Source organism: Eptatretus burgeri, chromosome 10, assembly GCF_056783735.1.
Source record: "Eptatretus burgeri isolate ZD-2024b chromosome 10, Ebu_testis_v1, whole genome shotgun sequence".
NCBI classification, from domain to species: domain Eukaryota; kingdom Metazoa; phylum Chordata; class Myxini; order Myxiniformes; family Myxinidae; genus Eptatretus; species Eptatretus burgeri.
In genome coordinates this window covers 47,624,291-47,638,952 of record NC_140970.1, presented here as the reverse complement: position 1 = coordinate 47,638,952, position 14,662 = coordinate 47,624,291, and the positions used below count along the sequence as shown (strand labels likewise).

The following is a 14,662-nucleotide window of genomic DNA, read 5'->3' as shown; positions in this document are numbered from 1 at the left end:
AAGAAATCTGACCGAGTTGGGCGCATGAGTAACTCCGCCCCGGGCCCGGACCGTGATGAGTACCAGCACCTGAAGCGGATGGACGGAGCATGCCGCGTGACACTAGAAATCTTCAATCGATGTCTGCGCACGCTCCGTGCGTGACCCAGAGGGGGACACCAGTGACCCAGATAATTTTCGGCCAATTGCCCTCCAGAGTTGTCTCTACAAACTATTTCTGGTGGTCCTGGCTGATCGGCTCCGTTGCTGGGCGCTCAGGCATTCCATGCTGAGTGAGGCCCAGAAGTGCTGTCGGCCCAGTGAAGGCTGCTTCGAACACTTTTTTGTTGAATGTCGTTATGAAGGACGACAGGCAGAACCAGAAGAATATTTTTGTCGCCTGGCTGGACCTTCGTAACGCATTCGGGAGTGTTGCACATGGAGCTATTTTTGCCACGCTGGGCACGATGGGTGCTCCCTCGCCTCGACCCGTGCTGATTTTGGACGGGTGTCTCGAGTCACCACAACGGACGTTCATGCCCCGGACTGAGGGCAGGTCGGCAAGGTGGAGGTGCAACTCGCAATGTGGAGACGTTCCCCTGCGAATACTACGGTAAACATCTCGCCACACTTGCAGGGTGGCATCGACACCGCCCGTATGCGATGTGGTCGGAGGATTGTGAATGAGTTTCTGAACCGGGCGTATGCACCGGGTGGTCGTGATGTGGAGACTTTTTGTCGGAAGGGAGTCAGGGTCGGTGATATGTCATTTTCGATTCAGGGTCAGCTCATGCCAGCTTTGAGTGGCGAGGAGCATTATGGGTACCTTGGAACCCCCATCGGTGTGTACCGAGATGATGAGGACGTCTGTTCGTTGGTTACCAACATGATGGCGGATGTCCTCAAAATTAAACAATCTTTGTTGGCACCATGGCAGAAGTTGGATGCCATATGTATATTCTGAGAGTGAACCATATGGACATTTTGGTGATAAAATTGTCATCACAGAGATCAATGGGAAGAAAAACATTGATATTTCGACAGAAGGCTGCCTCAATCATCAGTGACTTTTTTTTTCATCAATCCAAGACTTCTGATCATGAGGTTGAAAAGCTTCGGTTCATCGAGACCACGCTGAAACTGATAAAGACTGACATAAAGTCAGTTGTTCAAAGTAAGAATATTTACCCTCCCACCATTGAAATGTCTTCTCTTGATATGACAAGTGCATTCTTTCCAAACTTTTTGCAACATTTCTTGGACAGTCTTTTGGTCGGAAAGGAGAAAGATCTCAAAGCACGAAGGGGATCTTCCATTGGACAAGCTTTAATGCAGGCAACTACACCCAGAGTTCGTATGGCTCCACTGCGGTTCGGACTTGGTGTGGAACTGCACTCGCACTTGGCTTCTCGTTTTCTTGCAGACACATTGTATAAGCATCATGGCTTTTGCAGTTCATATTCTGAAATTCAGAAGTATGAAATATGTGCTGCAACTTAGCGTGGGAGAGATATACCAGGTTACATCCCAGGCCATTTCATAGAGTATGCAGCGGATAACGTGGACCACAATGTGCGAACCCAAGCTGGTAGCGGTACATTTCACGGCATGGGTATAGTTGCCAACATCACCCCAAAGGTTGCCAGCGGATCCATTATAAAACGGGTTACTGTGACCGCACGTGATACAGCCGAAGTGGGAAAGATTGATATTCGACATTATGTGGCCCCAACAAATGGAGTGAAAAAGCTTGAGTACAAGAAAATCATGTTATCAGGGATACAATCACAAGAAGAAATGGCAAATGTCGATCTTTTGTGGAAAATGACTTTTCCAGTTAGACCTTGGAGACCAGCCTGGTCAGGTTTTATGCAACTGATCGCTAAAGGTGACCATCCTGGCGTATCATCGGTAGGGCTGCTGCCAATGATCGACATGGACCCGGTTGACTTGACGTGTTGATGCTCGACCTTGTGTTTGATCATTCAAATCGGTACAAGGTTACTCCTGTGATAACCTTCGATCAACCACTCTGGTGGAAGGCAACCACCATCTTGGAAAACGAAAAGGAGGGAAGTCCACTCCAATCAATTATACTGAGGCTCGGAGGTTTCCACACGCTCATGAGCTACTTGGGTTGCATCGGCCATTTGATGGAGGGATCTGGATTAAAGGAAACTCTGGAACATGTGTTCACCAGCAACACTAACTCACATCATGAGTGGCAAAGCTGTTGCCAGGGCTTTGAGGGGACATTTCCTTGTGGATACTGCCCTCCACGCAATCCTGCTGGCAGATTCACTTGGCTTCAAAATGAATTCAGGTTCGAAGTTGCCTTCAGAGACCGAGGATGAATGCGATGCTGATGAAGAATTTGAAGACGAGGAATCTTTGCCCTCAGTGGTTTTCGATGGAGCCCAAGACGAGGAATCGACTGATGAGGAACAAGGGGTACCAGATATAATGGAGAATGTTGCAAAGATGCTTGACCAACTGATTGCAGGAGAGATATCCTTGTCAGAGGTGGACTAATCAACATTGAAAACAATGCAAGCCTTGATTTCTAATGCAACTGACACACCCAAAGAAAAAATGAACACTTGTCAGCTGTGGACGATGTACACGAAGATGGTTGACATCACACGCAAATTTCTCAGATCAGAAAGGACCAGGAACTGGGCACTTCATCTTCACGCAATGCATGAGATGTTACCTTATTTGGCAGCTTCAGGACACAATTTATTCATGAAGTCATTGCATGAAGTCATTTTATCCACGAAGTCATTGCATTGCATGATCCACTTGCAGAAGATGTGACCTTGAGACCAGAAATGAGACACTTTGCAATCAGTTCAAAGATGGACCTCATGTTGTGCGCAGGTCTGATGGATTCTGGGCTGGGTTGTCTCCTGACTTGGTAATAGAACAGGTTCTCATGCGAAGCCTCAAAACAACAGGTGGTCGAACCAGAGGACGAGGAATGACAGAAACGCAAAGGAATGTGTGGTGCATGTCGAGTCCTGTTAGTGCAGAAGTGAACCAAGCTGTGCAGCAGCTGACCTCTAACATTTGCTACCAGTGAGCAACACAAAGACCTGTCCACAGCCCGTCAGAAGTGGGATTCTGCCGATGTGAACAAACCGATTCAATTCCTCCAGGACAAGAATCCATTCGATAAGGAAAGTAGTCTAAGGAATGTAGTGACTGGTGTAATTGCAGCCGAGAAAGTGAATGCGACTCAGGCGAAAGAGGTTGGGATAGCATTCTGGATGGAATGTTTGGGGAAAAGTTTTGCAACTACACATTTCAGAAAAAAGATACAGCAATTACGATGGAATCCAAGTCAAAAATCCAGATTGATGCTGAAGATGTGCACATTGACCCTCAACTACTGTTCCAAAGACTGGTTATCATTGGTGCACAGGACAAACTCAATGAAGCCTTACGTCATGAACTGTGTGGGTTCCCTGCAGCTCTCTTTGAAAGACGAGATGTTCTCTTAAAGGCCACTAAGCCAGTGCTGGCAGATGCCATCTGGGAATTAGCACCCGCCATCTCTGACGAAGACCAAGAACAACTTGAATCCAGCCATATTAAACATGTCATCAACGGAGGTGCTTTGCTGCACAGGATCCTTTGGGAGAATAGACAGACATGATGCCATCTGTCAAAGATATGCTACATACGTAATGCGGATATACAAACAGCCCACCGTGATCTTTGATGGATATGACTGTGGGCCAGCGCCAAAGGATGGCACCCAATCCAGACGAATTAGATCAGGAGCAGTCAGAGATGTCCATGTCTCACCGGGTATGCAACTCAACATGAAGAAAGACGACTTTTTGGCCAGCAAAACCAATAAACAGAAGTTCATTAACATGCTGAGTCGTTCTCTGGAGAAATCCGGCTGCGAAGTGTGCCAGGCAGATGGCGATGCTGACATAGTTATTGTGGCACATGCTCTGAAGTCTGCCGAGACATGTGACACCATCGTTGTTGGGGATGATCCAGACTTGATGATACTTTTGGCAATCATGCCACAAGCAACCACAAGAAACTTTACTTCCATCCAGAGGCAAAATCCAGACAACAGCAAAGGAACATGGACATTCAGAAAGTAAGATCAGCGCTGGGAGATCAGGTGTGTCGTGACTTGTTGTTTGCCCATGCCATGCGAGGTTGTGACACAACTTCAGATCGTTTGGTTTTGGGAAAGCCGTGGGGTTGAAACTGATCCAGACGAATGAGACTTTCATTGAGCAGGCAAAGATCTTTAACAGATCAGGATGCACAGAATGAAGTCGCTGCCGCTGGAGAAAAAGCTATCCTGTGTTTATACAAGACAACTGCCAAGATCGATGATTTAAACCACGGGTTCCCAACCGGGGGGAAATTTGGGTGTTTCAGGGGGAAAGTCTAGTCTGGAATTAAAATTCTGGAAATTATCAGAAAATAGTTCGAAAATAATTTCCAGTAATAGCCTTCTGTTCTTCTCTTCTCAGGAGTACCTGTTTCCTGAACTTTACCCGCTTTCATTCTTATGTTTTATTTTCTTTCTTCTTTTTTAGTTTGTTCTTTTCTATTACATGTCTTAATATGATCTCTCTTGTTCTTTTCAGGTCCGCAAGTGATCATGTCGAAAAAACGGATATATTCAGAAGCATATCTCGACTTCGGTTTTACGTTCGTTGTGAATAACGGGGAACATCTGCCACAATGTGTCATCTGCACAAAGACCTTGGGGAATGGTAGCATGAAGCCATTCCAGATGAAGCAACACCTTCAAGGATGCCATCCCGAACTACAGAACAAGGATCGTGAATACTTCAAGCTGAAACTAAATTATCTGAAGAAGATGAGACTGGACTCAGCTGGAACGTTTCATCAGCAAACGGACGCTATTGCGAAAGCGTCATACGAAGTCTCATACAAGATTGCGAGGGAGAAGAAACCACACACAATTGGTGAAACATTGGTGAAGCCCTGTATGCTGCAGTGTGTGAAGTTGGTCCTTGGTGAGGCTGCCCACAACAAGATGACCCAGATTTCCCTTTCAAACAACACCATTCGGTCACGGATCAATGATATGGCTGAGAGCATCAAGAACCAAGTTGTTCAGAAGGTTCGAGGGTCACAGTTTTTTTTTTCGATTCAACTCGACGAATCGACAGATGTTGCGAATCAGTCCCAGCTGTTGGTCTTTGTTCGTTATACCACCGAAAAAGGAATTGCAGAAGAATTCCTCTTCTGCAAACCTCTCCAGACCACGACCAAAGCTCAGGATGTGATGGACCTTATCAATGACTTTTTCGAAGACAGCAACATCAGCTGGGAGTCTCTGGTTGGGGTGTGCACGGATGGTGCCCCAGCCATGCTCGGCTCTCGATCGGGGTTCGTCACGCTCGTCAAGCAAAAGAATCCGGCAGTGGAATCGACACACTGTCTGATCCACAAAGAGGCGCTTGCTTCGAGAACTCTCCCCAAGAACTTCAAGCAGCATCTCGAGACTGTCATCAAAGTCGTCAACTTTATCAAGGGTTCCGCTCTGAACACTCGGCTGTTCCGTCGGCTCTGTGAAGGCATGGAAGCTGACCACGAATCGTTGCTGTTTCATACTCAGGTGAGGTGGCTCTCAAAGGGAAACATGTTGCAGCGAGTCCTGGAATTGTTTGATGAGGTGGTGGCCTTCCTTCGGGCCCAAGAGAATGTTGTGCTTCTGGAGGCGTTGAATGGTGAGTTTTTCCGTGTGCGGCTGTCCCACTTGTCCGATATTTTCAGTGCATTGAACGAGCTCAACAGGAAACTGCAAGGCAAAGGGACCAACATTCTTTTTCAGTCGGACAAGATCAGAGCTTTCGTGGCTAAACTGGAACTGTGGAAGAAAAGAGTGGGGAGTGGAAGTTTTTCCTTATTCCTCGCTCTGAACGAATGTGTGGAAGATATGGAGGATGGTCTGCCTGATCCAATCGCCGAGGATATCAAACAACACCTCGAAGGCTTGCAGGAAGAATTCAAGTATTACTTCCCGGGGATCACAAACGAGAGCAACGAGAACAATCTTATCAGAGACCCATTTCAGAGGAACGTTGATGATGTGCCAGAAGCGTGGCAGGAAGAGTTCCTGGACTTGAAAAACGACTCTACAGCGAAGGATGCCTTCCAGAATATGGAACTGGAAGAGCTTTGGACCCAACTCCGAGGAACCTACCCGCTTCTTGCGACCAATGCTCTGCGGATATTGGTCCAGTTTTCTTCCACCTACCTGTGTGAGACAGGATTTTCGGCACTGGTACACCTCAAAACAAAGGCACGCAACAAGTGGGAGGTGGAGGCGGATCTTCGCTGTGCGCTCTCCATAACTCCCCCAGACATTGAAGGACTCGTGAACGGCAAACAATGCCAGAAGTCACACTAAAATGCTGTGTTCATATTCAATACAATTTAATGTTAGCTGTGTTAGTGCATTTGAAAAATAAATTAGTAAATAGTCTCAGTGTGTTTTAACTGTTCTTTCTCTCATACACATGAAGGGGGAAATCTGTATGGTTGAATTGGGTGCAGGGGGAAATGACAGAAAAAAGGTTGGGAACCACTGATTTAAACGAACGACGACACCAGAGGTTCCTTGAACTTGTGAAGACAAGCAAGAAGGCAATTCAACCTAAAAGTTTTCCACCCACTTCAGCAGCCGCAAAGTTTCACAGCCAGCGTGAATATCATCAAGTCCAAGCATGGAAAAATGTTGGGCTTGATGCCGAAGAGTGGGGTTGGAAAATTGTAGACGAACAAATGATTCCGGTTCAAACTTGCGAGGACGTTGCACCCAGGGAATAACTTGAGTTTGTGAGATGTCGATGTAAAACTGGATGCAGCACTAATCACTGCAGCTGCAAAAGACTGGAATATCATGTACGACGACATGTGGGGAGTGCAGAGGTGTATGTGAGAATGGAGACGACGATGGGACTGAAATGACAGAGGGTACTGAGAATAATGAACCCCAGTATTGAAAATGAAGACAATTGGGACAATTATCAACTGATAAATTCTATTTATACTTTTCTATTATGGAGATACTGCAATATCACATCAACAATTTAACTATGTGATGAAGGATTGATGGTATTTTTATGTACTTTTTCATATGTCCCCTAATTTCGCCAGTTCCATAATTATGCAATATTTTTGACCACGAAATAAACATTGTTCCAATACTGCAATTAATTGGGATTTTTATTATGTTATTTAGTGCAAACCAAGGGTCTAAATAAAGTTGGTTTTGTTTCTGTTGCAATTCGTGGTGGGTCTCACCATAAGTTGACTGGACTAAATCGGCTCAGTATTGGCCCCTTTCGAGGATTCGTTTTTTATCCCGGGCAAATCCGGAAATGCAACAGGTGTAATGAGGCCGGACACCTCAGTGCAAGCTGTCCAAACCCTCGCTGCCCTCGTGGACAGGTTGGGCATGTGGTTCATGAGTGCGTGGAGAGAGTCTCCTGCAATTTGTGCGGGGAAGCGGGACATGTTTTCAGGAATTGCCCTAAATCTTTCTTGAACGCCTTAAAGAAGGAGAAATCAGAAGGTTCATGGTGTTCCCAAAATTACAGAGAGGGAAAAGGGTGATGGGGTTTGTTGAGAGGGAGGTGGAACAAGGTCCAGTTCGAAATGGGAGGGTGGTGGAGCAGAGACCGGCACAAGGTGGGAGGGTGGTGGAACAGGGGGATGCAAAAGATGGGAGGGTGGTGGATCAGGGTCCTGCACAAGATGCGAGATTGGTGGAGCAGTGACTGGCAAAAAAAGGGAGGGTGGCGGAACAGGGGGATGCAAAAGATGGGAGTGAGGAGGATCAGGGTTCACAGGAAGGGGGGAGGGATGCAGAGGAGGCTGATACTTCGCCGGTGGAGGAAGTGAACTTGAAGCCTGTGTGGGAAGGGAGTGGTGAAGGATCTTTTGCAATGGAGGCTCAGGGTAGGAAGAAGGTGAAGAGGATGTGGCAGAGGAGGATTGGAAGGTTGTGGGGAATGATCCTGTTGACCCTAGGACTGTGCAGCATCTGGTGAAAAGGGGAAAAGGGCAGTCGTAAGGCTGGTCAAATCTCTGTACGCCTCTTCGGTTGGTCAGGTCAAGAATAATGGCCGGTTGTCTCGTCCCTTTGAGATTTCCCGCGGAGTCCGACAGGGTTGTCCGTTATCCCCGTTGCTTGTGTTGGCCTTGGATCCTTTGACAGACAGATTTTCGGTTCGCATTAATGGGCTGTTGGTGCCAGGTTCGGGAGGTTTAGCCGACATGGATGACGTAGTCGTCCGTTTCACAGAGCGGAGAACTTGAGGGGGTTATGCAGGCTTGTGAGGAAATTGGTGCTGTCAGCGGTTTGCGGGTGAATTTTGGTAAATCAAACGTATTGGTTGTGGGAGGGGAGTCATGGGCAGGAGACCTCCAACAAATTTTTGGGGTTGTGGAAGACTGCATTCGTGTGTTGGGGTGTGCGTGGGGTCAGTTGGCTGTGTTAAGAATTGGGAAGGAAGGTTAAGTTTGGTTGAAAGCTTGCTTTGTGTGCAAGAAGTACTTCAGTGACATTTTTGAAAAAAACATGTGCTGGCACCAGCACTACAATCTATAATAGCCAGAGCATCAATTGAAACCAAAAAATTCCAAAAATAAGTCCTCAAGTCCTGCATATTGGTATATGGTCATTGTTGAATTCACTAAAATGTAGTGCAAGAAATACCCAAGTCCATCATGTTTGAGCATGAAGTTCCTTAGTCCATGACTGACCAATCAAAATGCTTGTACGTGTCACGTGACAAACTGTGAAAATGGTGACCATGGAGGCTGGACAGCATGGTGTGCATGAGGATAACCCTGATAAGAGGCATGACAGGGGCAAAAAACGTAAAAGAAACCTTGGAGACTGGGCGAGAAAGAATGAAGGATGCCAAAGCATCAGGTATGTAGTTTCTATGCATTATACTTTGCTGGTACTGGCGGTGGTCGCATGGCAGCTTAGCTGCCGGGGTAGCTATCATTTATTGAAGCGCGACTGTTGCTGATGCAGTGCCCCTCTTCCAGTACACACACTTGAACTGGTACTCATTTCGCCGACCTCGGAAGGATGAAAGGCTGAGTCAACCCCCTGGTGTATGAATTCAGCGGCCGAAGGGGCTTCGGACGCAACGCAGACGCCCCCACACACCCAGGTCATCCCCGACCTGACCGGCTAAATATGGCCGGTACTCATAGGCCGGGGTACGACGCCTATGAGGCCAGTGGCTGCAGAAGCTGTACAGGCACAGTAGAAAGCATGCCTTGAGGATGGTTCTTGGGAAAGCTGCGGACAGATACTCTGGAGGGAGAGAATTGGCGGAGGTTTCTTTCTCCCGGGTTTTCTCTGCCAATAGTCGACCCAGTGGTCATTTCCCGGGAGTTCTCCAAATATGTCTCCCACCAATGAGGCTCGTGCAGAGGGGCAGCGTTAAGTGCACCAATTGGTCAGAAAGAAATCTCTGACCGACTTGGGCGCATGAGTAACCCCGCCCCGGGTCCGGACCGTGTTGAATACCAGCACCTGAAGCGGATGGACGGGGCGTGTCGCGTGACACGAGAAATCTTCAATCGATGTCTGCACACGCTCCGTATTCCAGCTTCATGGAAACGTGCCACCACGTTCCTGATCCACAACAATGGGGACACTGGTAACCGAGAACTTTCGCCCAATTGCCCTCCAGAGTTGTCTGCACAAACTGTTGAGGCGGTGCCGCCCGATCGGCTCCGTCGCTGGGCACTCCGGTGTAACTGAATAAGTCGTCCCCTGGCCAACTTCCGCCCCCCCCCCGGTGGGGTACTTGTCCTCGGATAAGTCTCTCCACTCCCTGGATAACTTGCCCCAGTCTGGCCAAAAGTAGATTTATTTTTGTTGTTTGTCTCTTGGCTCTTTGGGAAGATGGAAGTTGCCTTAGAGTGGCATGTCATAGTCATGGTGCGAGTCACTGGTGGGGGGGGATTGTCCAAGGGGGAGGGGAGTAATTAAACTGTTACACCGGCATTCCATGCTGAGAGAGGCCCAGATGTGCTCTCGGCCCAGTGAAGGCTGCTTTGAACACTCCTTTTTATAGAACGCTGTAATGAAGGATGCCAGGTGTAACCAGAAGAATATTTTTGTCACCTGGCTGGACCTTCGTAATGCATTCGGGAGTGTTCCACGCGGAGTGATCTTTGCCACACTGGGCACAATGGGCACATCCGCGGAGCTGATCGAGCTGCTTTGGAATGTCGATACTGGGTCATCCACAACTATTAATACGGATGAGGGCCCGACCAGCGCAGTCCCTATTCAGACTGGGGTGAAGCAGAGATGCCCCATATCACCGATCCTGTTCAATATTACAATTGAGTTGATTGTGCGTGCGGTGCAGGCTTTTGCAGCGGAGGGAGGCCACGGTGTCAAAACTCAGGGACAGCCATTGTCTATCCTTGCTTACGCTGATGACTTGGTGGTCCTGAGTGGGATCAAAGAAGGTCTTTTGACCTTCCTGGACGTGGCCTCCACCAACGCCGACATGCTAGAGCTCAAGTTTAAGCCTGCGAAGTGCGCCTCCCTATCACTTTTTTGTCGACGGGGAGTCAGGGTCAGTGATGTGGCGTTTGCTATTCAGGGTCGACTCATGCCAGTTTTGAGTGGCGAAGAACACGATCGCTTTCCTGGAACCCCCATTGGTGTTTACCGAGATAATGAGGACATCTGCTCGTTGGTTACCAATAGGTTACGTTGGTTACCAACCTTTTGTCCAGCCTTGCCTGTCTTTCGCGTTGCACGCAGGGGAAATGACAAAAAAAAAAAAAACAGGTTGGTATCTGCGGTGGTCAGTGCCACGAAGGAAATCGCCAGCTTCCAGTCCGTGCTTCTAATATGTTAATGTTGGATGAAAGCCGATTACCAAATGATGTTGATACTTGGGCAGCCGATTACCAGACAATATAAACATGTGAGGCCGCTCGAAGCAAACACCTCCATTCTACAGAGAAATTTATTTCCAACGTCACATGATTTTCAAACCCACGCTCAAGGCCGTTAAATAAATTCTCTGAATTCTTTAAATCATGCCTTTCTGTTGGTGTTGGTAAATCAAGTGTTGGTGTTCAACAGAAAGGACCCAAGGACCACAGAAAAGTTCAATCTCTCGCGAGATAAGGTGCCATGTCGCCTGGACGAGAGCATGGCGTCACGTGATCCACCAGCTCACAGTCAGATGAAATGTTTCAACAACATTTTAAAACGTCCGTTTATCGCCAGAATTATTTTGGACACTTGTAGAGCACATCACAAAACCTTCGAAAATATAGCCAAGTTCGGACAGACGCCACCGAAAATCAGTCCCCCAGGGGGACATGGTATGAGGTAAAGCAGTGAACGGAAAGCATGTGGTGTTTCTTTCAATACCCAACGGTTATTTGAATTTGATACATTTTCCTCTTGACAAGTGTTTCTGCTCAGATTTTACGAAAAAATATCTATAGGTTAAGACTGTAGCGACAGCAGAAGGTCCCAAAAGTGAAAAAAGAAATCAAATAGAACTGAAGACAGCCTCGTGAGGCGGCATGGAAGCTAATGGAATCCTCCCCTCGGTGCAATGCATTCCACAGACCGAGGATACAAAACATTTAAATTTCACAAATCTTGATGCAACTGAGTGTGAATCAACCTCAGCAACTGCAAAAGTGAAAACAGAATTTAAATTGAAATTAAAAAAAAATTTTTGAAAACCCCTCCTATTGACAGTCAAACATCGGGGTCACATGGTCTGAGCAGACGAATCACAGCAAGGACGTAAATGTGAGGAGGATGAGAAAACAATTTGAAAACCTCTCCTATTGACAGAGTTAAACGTCTGGGTAATAAAAATGTGCACTTCAACTTATCACGGGAAAAACGTACTGAGTTTTCTTTTCCAAGAAACCTTTAAAAAAGTAATTATAATAATAAACTAGTTGTCCAGTAATCTCAATGAAAAACAGTGCCCAGCCGATTATCCGGAAAGTTGGGAAATCAATTGATGATATGTATGTATGTATGTATGTATGTATGTATGTATGTATGTATGTATGTATGTATGTATGTATGTATGTATGTATGTATGTATGTATGTATGTATGTATGTATATATGTATATATATATATATATATATATATATATATTCTATACATATGGTATTTGCATGTCTTTGCATTTTGTCTGGCTTCCTTCTTGGACTAAGGTGCAGTAATTGGTCTTTATTTTGATTGGAATAGCCAATCAGCTTACCCCATTGTGCACAACCGGTCATGTATTTTACAAAGCGATTGCATTTATATTGTTTCAATATAAATGACTTCTGAACTTGCACTGCTTTTCTTTTTCTCTTTTTAACACACATTTTATCAATCACAAACTCCAAGAGTTGCAAATTAGCTGTGTGAGGCTGCAAAATGACAAACCAAGGAAGGGCCCAGGGATAGGTCAACAAGCAAGTAACTGTTCAAACTTCACCACTTTCACAAGTACGACTTCCTCATCAGCCTGGAATTGATAACGAAAGATGATGAGTCAATTGTCTGCAATACCTTGCTGAAAGGCTTTATCATGCTGAGAAAGTATAGGATGCTGAGAAAGTATGGGAGAAAGTCCTAAAGAGCTGAGGAGCACCCTCATTGGCCTCTGCTTCAGACCAGCCTCCTCCATGTGGTGATTCAGCTTGTTCTTCATGTTGCGAAGATGCGGAGATGTATGAAGCACAACTGCAAGACATTTCAACATTTGATATCACCTCAAACAATGGATGCTGCCCATACATTTGTCCAAAATGTACATTTTATTCCATACACACCGACACAGCCCACCCACAACAATGAAGCAGTCAATGTAAAACCCACCCAGGATAAAGGATGATAGTGCACAAGAAGAAAATCCCCAACTGAAAGTGATGGAAAATGAGCAATGCGTCTGCTGCAGATCCAGCCAACATCAGGCCCAGTTTCTCACCCAGAAGAGCCTGGAGTACGATTTCACCAAACTAGCCACTCAGCAACCCACAGCGACAATTGGAAACCTTCCACCAGTGTGCTGGCAGAAGGCACCTGCCGCCACCAAAAAAAAAAAACAACAATTAAAAAAAAACCACACACACACACACACACACACACGTGTGTATGTATGTATATATATATATATATATATATATATATATATATATATATATATATATATATATATATATATATATATGTATATATATATATATATATATATATATATATATATATATATATATATATATATATATATATGTATATATGTATATATGTATATATGTATATATGTATATATGTATATATGTATATATGTATATATGTATATATGTATATATGTATATATGTATATATGTATATATGTATATATGTATATATGTATATATGTATATATGTATATATGTATATATGTATATATGTATGTATATATATATATATATATATATATATATATATATATATATATATATATATATATATATATATATATATATATATATATATATATATATATATATATATATATCTTGCAGCAAGGTATTCTACATGTAAACATTTAGGACATGGGGACCACAAAATGAAAGTAATTGTATGATTAAGTTTTGCATGTCATTCCTTAGCCAACATCATGGGGATTCAGGATCTATTTGGGCAAAGCTTCATTCTTCCTCTTTCTATTGCTCTGACAGGGTCAAAGTTGGTTATCAATTATCTGTATCAAGGAACCACTCATATTCTAAAATTGCTCTGATGGCTTAGATATGCATTATACACTAATTGGAAACAACATATATGGAGAATATTTTGTTTCCCTGATATTTGACCTTGAGCAAAGAGGTCAAGGTCATGTTAAATTTACAAATTGATCAGTGTTCATTCAGGTCATAAATATATATGCACATAAACTTAACCAGAGAAATACATGCTGTGATGAACCAAACCAACATCTTGGGATTAAAAGTGCAGATTTCTTAAAAACGTTACGTACTTCCTAACGACCTTTCACTTTCTGTATACTGAACACAAACTGGCCTTTGGTATTGATTTTTAAATCATCGGGCCATCTTGTTAAACTTATTCCATGGTTATAAAATCAAGCTTATAGCTACCAGTAATTTTGTAGCAGCTTAGTAAATGCAATTTGTTACGTACTTCCAAACATTTTTGACCCAATCATAAAAGTGAACCTAAAAACTGGTATGTAGTTATGATCCATGTTGAAACTTGCCATTTTAAATCACTTTATGCAGAAGTAAATTGCAATTTAAGATGTTCTATCAGATGCATTTCAAATTTCTGGAATAAGATTTTGTAAGCTTCACTTTGACTGGGGGAATTTTGCAAAATCTGAGATTTTGATCTAAGAGGTCATAAGAAACGTACTGTTTCGAGGAATTGTTCTCTTCTGATGTATTGGGATTCGCTAGATATCCGTGACTGTCGGGGTGTGTGTGTGTGTGTGTGTGTGTGTGTGTGTGTGTGTGTGTGTGTGTGTGTGTGTGTGTGTGTGTGTGTGTGTGTGTGTGTGTGTGTGTGTGTGTGTGTGTGTGTGTGTGTGTGTGTGTGTGTGTGTGTGTGTGTGTGTGTGTGTGTGTGTGTGTGTGTGTGTGTGTGTGT

The 14,662-nt window shown here is 44.7% G+C and overlaps 1 protein-coding gene across 5 annotated transcripts in view; it reads right to left on the bottom strand.

Moving 5' to 3' along the window:
- LOC147018492 (uncharacterized) overlaps window positions 1-14,662 on the bottom strand; it is a 261,256-nt gene that overhangs the window by 92,263 nt on the left and 154,331 nt on the right. Inside the window, exons 4-5 of one of the 5 annotated variants that reach the window (XR_015062419.1) lie at window positions 12,890-13,093; window positions 7,108-12,754 (exon numbers count right to left, since the gene is read on the bottom strand). The exons of the other annotated variants lie outside the window; for them this stretch is intronic. The gene's annotated coding sequence lies outside the window, so the exon portion shown is untranslated. Of the gene's footprint in view, window positions 1-7,107; window positions 12,755-12,889; window positions 13,094-14,662 lie in introns of those variants that run through there. 5 annotated transcript variants of the gene reach the window in all.